At 44.0% G+C, this 6,000-nt stretch overlaps 1 protein-coding gene across 4 annotated transcripts in view; it reads right to left on the reverse strand.

Moving 5' to 3' along the window:
- Positions 1-6,000, reverse strand: part of LOC134450661 (DNA-binding protein Ikaros-like) — a 49,644-nt gene that overhangs the window by 5,597 nt on the left and 38,047 nt on the right. The gene's annotated exons all lie outside the window — the stretch shown is intronic.

A 6,000-nucleotide genomic window follows, 5' to 3' on the forward strand; every position in this document is an offset into this window, starting at 1 on the left:
CCAGAAGGTTTTTGGGAACTGATGACAAAATCTGTCCTGTGTATAATTTTCCAAACCGACTGAAATGACTACTATTCTCCAAATCTGTGTATGAATTTCCAAAAAAACAACAATCTGACTACTACTTCTGAGATCATCATCATCACCATCATGATTGTCCTCATCATCTTGCTACTTTTTTGCGAAGGGAATTTGAAGCGTGCTGTCTGGAAAGAAATCATATGTATGGACCTATGAAAAATTAAAATTTTCGTGCATATCCTTCTGTTACGACACCTCAAAGTTATCTGAAAAACCTAAAGGAACCTATTTGAGGGAGACAAATCTTCTCAACTCTTGACATTTCCTCAGAGAAGCCATGAACCCTAGAGGGTTCTTAGTGGAATCTTCAGTGGTCACTGTGATCACCTAAAGACTATTTACACACACACACACACACACACACACACACACACACACACACACACACACACACACACACACACACACACACACACACACACACACACACACACACACACACCTAACAGTTGTCTGAGGAACCTCTGAAGAAGTTCTGGGAAGAACCCCCTTCCCAGACCATCTTTAGGTGACCACAGTGACCAGAGAAGATTCCACAAAGGGTTCATGGCTTCTCTGAGGAAATATCCACATATATAAACATATATATTTGGGCTTTTTGCCTTTATTTGACAGGACGTAATAGTGGGGAGAGAGTCATGGGGAAGGGTTGGCAAAGGACCCGAGCCGGGAATTAAACCTGGGTCGGCCACGTAGCAAACGAATGCTTTACCATTTTCGCCATGGCAGGGCCAACTGATGCTTCTTTGAGGAACTTCTGCAGTGCAGTGGTTCTACTTTATCACTTATGCTAACGTTGACAACTGGAGAGAAGCATCACCATACCATACAGTGGCATGAAAACAAGCATGTTACAGGACAAAGTGTTAGCATAAAAAGTTGTGTTAGCAACACGGCAGTGCATTCCGTTGTTCCAGTGTTGGTCAAATGCCTTTCATTGTTAAGTTATGGAGGGCAACGACACACAAAATCAGGTTTGTCGTGTGACAAGGTAAGTCTTTTTTCCCATGGTAATGATGATTTTCTGCTGCTAAAACAATTAACTGCTGTGCCTTGACCAAAACCGTCCCTAAATCTAACCTGTCCGTAAAGCAATGCTTCTGCAGCTTTATTTTTGCCAACAACCTCGAAACATCAAGATAGGATGAAGGTGAAATGGTGCCCAGACCAAAACCACCAGCGGCTCCTTGCATATGATTGGATAAACAATCTGTTATCTTTACTGACATGCCACTTCAGCCACTCACACTGAACTCAACCTGTGAAGCATCCCACCCAGACCACCCCATCCGGATAGGCTCATAAAGATGAAGATGAAGCTTAGATGAAGCTTTTATTTTGACAATTTGCTGTCCTTTTGTCTTCCATTGTGAAAGGTCTTCTAGGAACGTCTTACGTCATGAATCCGTCATGCAAAGTGTATAAAAGCTGCTATGACTGTGTTATGCAGCGACACGCCAAGTAAAGTGTAACCAAAATGCCACAGTGCCAGCAGACCCCTTCCAGGGTTGTCAGATTCGTCAGATTTCTAGCCCAAAATATGCTCAAAACCCGCCTGGAAGCACAATATCCCGCCCAATTCTATTTTATTTCTATGGCAAAAATTGGGCGGATTTTTCTGCTAAATGCCATTTTTACCCGCACACGGCCATCCTAAGCAGCCCAATTGGGCGGGAAACAGCCCAATCTGGCAACACTGACCCCTTCTGTCACGTCACCCTGTCAGCTCAACTGTGACCATCAGCATTGGGTATAATGCAGCAGCAGCAGCAGCAGCAGCAGCTCACAGTGATGTTCTGAGTACTTCCCAACCCTAACCCTATTCACAGCATTGGAGGAAAGGTGTGTGTGTGTGTGTGTGTGTGTGTGTGTGTGTGTGTGTGTGTGTGTGTGTGTGTGTGTGTGTGTGTGTGTGTGTGTGTGTGTGTGTGTGTGTGTCTGTGTGTGTCTGTGTCTGTGTCTGTGTGTTTTGTGTGTGTGTGTGTGTGTGTGTGTGTGAGAGAGAGAGAGAGAGAGAGAGAGAGAGAGAGAGTCTGTGTGTGTGTGTGGGTGTGCGTGTGAGTGTGTGTGTGTGTGTATGTGCCTGTGTGCGTGTGAGTGTGTGTGTGTGTGTGTGTGAGTGAGAGAGAGAGAGAGATGTGGGTGTGTGTACTGAGATGACCAAACTCTAATGTGCTGAAGTGCTATTTAAATGCCTTTCCTAATGTGCAGCTACAGTCTGACCTGACATGATAACCTCTTTTTCATGGCTCTAACTTCTCATTTCCAGAAAAATACAGATATGCTGGGCGATAATAACCCTACATGAGCAGCAAAGCCCTTTGAGCAACCTGCAGTGCACTTCCTAAAAGAAAGGAGGACTTCAGATGCAAAAGTCAATTTTTGCAGAGTATGAATTCAATTTGAGGTTGACAATGACAAGTAAATATATATTGAGATGTGCAATAACAGCAATGTTATAGTGAAAGATCTTGATGGAACAGCAGGTGGAACAATATGCACACAGATGAACTGTACTATAAAATGCTTGACGGAGAGAGAGAGAGAGAGAGAGAGAGAGAGAGAGAGAGAGAGAGAGAGAGAGAGAGAGAGAGAGAGAGAGAGAGAGAGAGAGAAGGAGAGAGAGAGAAAGAGAGAGAGAGAGAGAAGGACAGAGAGAGTTGCGGAAGCGCTCACTCACCAGCAGGCTTTTAAGGAACTATACTTAGGTTAAACTGTAAAATGTGAGAATATAAATATGGTCAAAAAAAGTAAGGTGCGCACACATCCCAAGGTAACAACTAGCTACGGGTGCAGAATATTAAAAAAACGTAAATGAGAAAAAGGAGAAAAAATATTTGCACACCGTAAAAGCTCCCTTGTCGTGATTTTAATGTGAAAAACAACGTTTCGACCAGCAAGGTCTTCATCACATTCACATTAAAATCATGACATGGAAGCTTTTACGGTGTGCAAATATGTTTTCTCCTTTTTCTCAGAATATAAATATGGCCCATTCTTATTTGTCTTCATATGAGTAAAGCACTGTATGCAACACTCCATATCATTCACAACAACATTTCTGTTGGAATGGATATTTGTGCTCTCTCATTGCTCATCTAAAAGTCATTTTTCCGCATACAGGACTTGTACACTGCCAAAAAACTAAAAGATTCCCGAAGAGCCTTCAGTTTGGCACTGTGAGGAACCTATAAGTTCTCTGAGGAAGCGATATGTGACGAATTGGTTCTTGGAAGAACCTTAAGGTTTTCTTTAAAGTTCCTCACAGAACATGCAGCCTTGGAGAACTCTTCCATTTCCACTTCTTTAAAGGAACAGTCCACCCTTTTTTGATTTTCACATATTTGCAGTATTTCCCAGCATTATTCATGAATATGCATATAATATAATGTGTTTCCATTGCCTAGTTTAACAGTATAGCCAAAATAAGTGTAGCAATGCAAGTCTATGGGGGCAAACAAAACATCATCAAATGTACTTTAAAATTAGTGTAAAATTCACCAGAGTGCAAAACAGCGATTTAATCCTGTCCTGTGATCACTTGTGGCTCGATGCTAATGCCCCCATTAACTTTCAGTGATTATGCTAAGCTATGCTAAAAATTCTGATCCAATAAATCTAAGTACTGACAAAACTGAGAAGAAAACGATATGCACATTCATGAATACACACACACACACACACACATTAGCAAGCGGGGGGCCCGCTTTCGTGCAGAGGGGTGTGTGTGTGTGTGTGCGTGTGTGTGTGTGTGTAACTGATTCCCCCCCTCCCCTTTGCAATAATAGAACCCGGAAACAATGGGCCAATGGAACCTCTCTCTATCTACTCTCTCTGCCTCGTCTCTTGGGCCCCTGAGCCTGGGCCCAGTAGGCCCATGCTGTAATCTGTCCCTGCTGTATTTGCTTTTGTCATGCGTTATGTAGTAGAGCAGCTGACTTCGGTCTGACAGAGCCAGACTGAGAGTGAGCGAGGTCAGGTGTGATTGAATACCCGATTCTGGGGTGAATTTCTCGAAACCAAAGTTGCTTACTACATTAGCTACTTCGTTGCTTTCAATGCATTTTCCCATTGGCAACTACCGAAGTTGCTAACAGGCTAACAACTTCCCCTTTGAGAAACTCACCCCTGGTTAGGCTTATCTACTGTAAAAAAGAGAGGTGAGTGAGTCACATGTGTGAGAAATGGAAGGTAATCCCGCTAGTAGCTACCCGTAAAAAGCCCAACCCCTCCCTCTCACACACCCATACACACACTTTCAGGTGACTGCTTTGAAATACACCACACGTGCTGCACCTCACACCTCAGGCAGGCAGGTGGAGAGGACAGCAGTTTGGTTTGGTTTGCCACATATCTAGCCCTTATGAGAAGACGCCTACAGTCTCCAGGACATGAGGAGAAATAGGGATGGAGAGATAAAGAGATAGAGACATAGAGAGAGAGATATATATATATAGAGAGAGTGTGAGTGAGTGTGTGTGTGTGTGTGTGTGTGTGTGTGTGTGTGTGTGTGTGTGTGTGTGTGTGTGTGTGAGAGAGAGAGAGAGAGAGAGAGAGAGAGAGAGAGAGAGGAAAACATACACAGTGAGAGAGAGGGGGGATAGAAAATAAGATTCAGATTGGCGTAAAATGTGATTTAATTTAATTTAATTTAATTTTCATAAACGACAGGCAGATCAGAGAGAGTGAGGCAGAGAGATAATTCAACCGAGTGAAACAACACGGGAACGGGGAGGAAGACCTTTTACAGAGTTGAAGCAGGGCTTTAAATGAACTTTTTTCCCTCACCAGCCAAAATGGCTAGTTTCTTACTAGCCAAACACGCACTCACTAGTGAGTGAAAGTGACTAGAATGGTGGTCTTTCCTACCAGCCAGACTGAAATTTCACCAGCATTTGGCCAGTTGGCTGCTGTTAATTTTGGGCTCTGGAAACAACACAGGAATGGGAAGAAGGACCCTTTTAGTCTAGATAGGCAGAGCGAAAAAAACACAAGTCGGTGTTCCTCTGGTAGAGCGCTGTTGAAAGCTGAAAACGCCTTTTCGTCTGCAGAAAAATCATGCATTTGTATGACTGCGCACAGCTGTAAAGTACGTAGATACCATCAGTGATATGACAGCACATTCGAAACAGGTGTGGCAGTCACTACTACTCAATAGGGTTGTCGTGGCGATGGATGAGGACAGACCATAATGCTGTGTGTGCGCCCACAGTTGAGCAGAGAGCAGCGTAAATTATGTGTGAGAAAGTGCAAATGCAGACGCGAGGAGGTAAACATGAACGTGAAAAGTAACCACATAGGCCTACACACTCACACATAGGCCTACTCATACATCTCTCTCTCTTTCTCTCTCGCCCTCTTTCTCTGTCAGGCACACACACACACACAGTTACACACAGACCCATACACACAGTGACACACAGACACATACACACACACAGTTACACACAGACACATACACACACAGTCACACACACACACACACACACACACACACACACACACACACACACACACACACACACACACACACACACACACACACACACCACACAGACACACACACACACACACACACACACACACACACACACACACACACACACACACAGATATAGAGTATAATGAATACACACAGACACACACACACACAAACACAGTTACACACACACACACACACACACACACACACACACACACACACACACACACACACACACACACACACACACACACACACACACACACACACACACACAGACACACACACAAACACAGTTACACACACACACACACACACACACACACGTTCACATGCATGTTGCACACACACACACACACACACACACACACACACACACACACACACACACACACACACACACACACACACACACACACACACACACACACACACAC

This window comes from Engraulis encrasicolus, chromosome 1 (assembly GCF_034702125.1).
Source record: "Engraulis encrasicolus isolate BLACKSEA-1 chromosome 1, IST_EnEncr_1.0, whole genome shotgun sequence".
NCBI lineage: Eukaryota > Metazoa > Chordata > Actinopteri > Clupeiformes > Engraulidae > Engraulis > Engraulis encrasicolus.